Source organism: Vigna radiata, chromosome 5 (assembly GCF_000741045.1).
Source record: "Vigna radiata var. radiata cultivar VC1973A chromosome 5, Vradiata_ver6, whole genome shotgun sequence".
Classification (NCBI taxonomy): domain Eukaryota; kingdom Viridiplantae; phylum Streptophyta; class Magnoliopsida; order Fabales; family Fabaceae; genus Vigna; species Vigna radiata.
Genome location: NC_028355.1, coordinates 30,843,342 through 30,845,642, shown reverse-complemented (window position 1 = coordinate 30,845,642; position 2,301 = coordinate 30,843,342). Strand labels below are relative to the sequence as shown.

At 31.9% G+C, this 2,301-nt stretch overlaps 1 long non-coding RNA gene across 1 annotated transcript; it reads left to right on the top strand.

Annotated features, from left to right (window-relative positions):
* Positions 1 to 322: 322 nt before the first annotated feature.
* On the top strand, positions 323 to 1,468 carry LOC111241634. The gene is made up of 2 exons (XR_002667644.1): positions 323 to 1,058; positions 1,249 to 1,468. It is a non-coding gene; the product is annotated as an uncharacterized LOC111241634 (long non-coding RNA).
* Positions 1,469 to 2,301: the final 833 nt, after the last annotated feature.

Here is a 2,301-nt window from a genome sequence, read left to right as displayed (position 1 = left end):
CTAAATTTTTTACATTCATTTGATACTATTCTTACTTACTTTTTACTTTCTTCTTTCTTGAAAAATTACAAAATTTTACATTTTTTACATCATTTTATTCTTTTACTATGTGTCAAATAAGTATAAAAGTGTGTTATTACTGCGCGTTAAGTATATCCGTTCTGGAGTAGCCAATGTTGACTAGTGTCATATTCAAATGGGAATTACGGAATGAACCTTAAAGTTTTGGACCATTGGGTGGTGAGACAGTTGTTTGTGAACATGCTTATGGTTCAGTACACTGACTGCACTGAAATAAAGTCATAAATTGTAGATAGAAGTAAATTAGACCACAAACACATGATTGTGTTATGAGCTGGAGGGAGATTCCATCTGTGGAAATTGAGCTGTAATTCACACTCTTCCTTCTGTTTCCCTCTCATTGCATTCCCAACAACACTATAAATCCAAACCCTGCAACTTGCATCTTTCACATTTCTTCTTCTTCTTCTTCTTCTTCTTCTTCTTCTTTTCTATTCACCTATTACACATCATTCTCTTAATGTGGACATGGAATTCAGCACCATCTTTTGTATATTTCTTTCTTTTCCCTTCATGCTTCTCTTCAAGTAATTCCTCACTTCCATCACTTCCAAACACTAGGAATAGTTACTCCCTCTTGGTTGCATTGGTTGTTCTTACATTCGTGAAACCTTTCAAATGTGTTCCCTTTCTTTTTCATCATCATCACATTTGAAACCTCTTGGAGGGGTTTTAGAAAAATGGTACTCAACTGAAACTTTGATTGAGAATACATTTGAAAGGTTTCTCCTATGTAAGGTCCACCTATGGAATCAGGAAGGAGAAACTGCTCCTGGTGTTTGCAGGGGAAAGACTGGAGCAGTTACTTGATTAGAATAATAAAGAGAAAAGGAGCAAGCAAGCAAAACGTGGCGCTTAGTTCCATTTCAATATTTCATGTAAGTGGCTTGAAATAGGTGAATAGGGAAGAACATGAAGCAAAATTGATGATCAGTGAAGAAAAGCCAGCACAAGGTTCCATCCACTTCTACTTTATGGTATTAATCAGTTCAACTATCTTACTGTCATGACTGTTTCATCATTTTTTACTCACAATTATTCTTGCTTATTCTGTTTTCTATTTTATTGTTATGAAACTAATTGCCCCTTCTCTAGTTCATACTTTGCATGATTTAGCTGCTTTTGTCCTGCCGATGAGTAACCAATGTGAATTGATTTTATCTCTAGTCGACGTGTTCAAAAAGAAGCATAACAGCACCTTGATCTGATTCATGCCATGCTTGTCATATCCATCGGATGGATATATATATATATATATATATATATATATATAGTTAACAAGTACTTTTGTATAATGAGCAGAAGAAAAATTGATGGCAGAGAGAACAATTCCATCAATTATGTACTATTTTTGAAGTGTTTACAAAAGATGAAGGTAATTTCATAAGTGATTCCATATTATAGAATGGTCAACTAAAATCATTTTGCAGATTGTTGTTTTAGCTGATAACTTGTTCCAAATTAAAATTCTTCTGTGATGTCTAATATTTATTTCTTTATCCAAATTCAGGCCTCATATCTTCCATCTCATAAAGAAATAAAGGAAAGTGCATCAGAACATTAAAATTCAGAGTACAGTTTGAATATCTAAACCTTCCATATTAAGAATTAGGGAATTGAGGCATGAGTTCAAAAGTGGTGCATCACTACCCTCATTTCTTAAAGTAGAGTATGCATTAAAAACTGTATGACAAGAAAAATCTTATAATTCAAATTCCTACTTAACTTTTATTTTCCATTTGGATGCATGATAGCCAAGAAAGTATTATATTAAAATTATGAAAAAGATAAGTATAGCAGAGCCAAGAAGTTGTTATACTGAAAGAGGTTTATATCAATCTTTGTTAAAGGGAATAAGCTTAATAAGCAAATCAATTAATTGTCTTAGGGGCAGTTATGTTATTTAAAAACGAATCATAAAGCTCAACCATTCATCATTTTTCTTTCAAGTCAGTGTTTTATGTTTTACAGTTTATAATTGCATTATATTTTATCATAATGTATTTAAAGATAAAAACTATGAAGCCGAATATTTTTCTTTGTTATTTACACCTACCTAATTGATTAGCAGGTGCCTTTTGGTTAAAACTCGTTCTAACACACTTAAGCTCTTTATTATCGTAAAACAAGTTTATTTTTTTATCCAACCCCGTGTAAATATATTGTTCAATACATCTTACAACAAATTGTTACAATTTTAAAGATCAAATATGAACAATT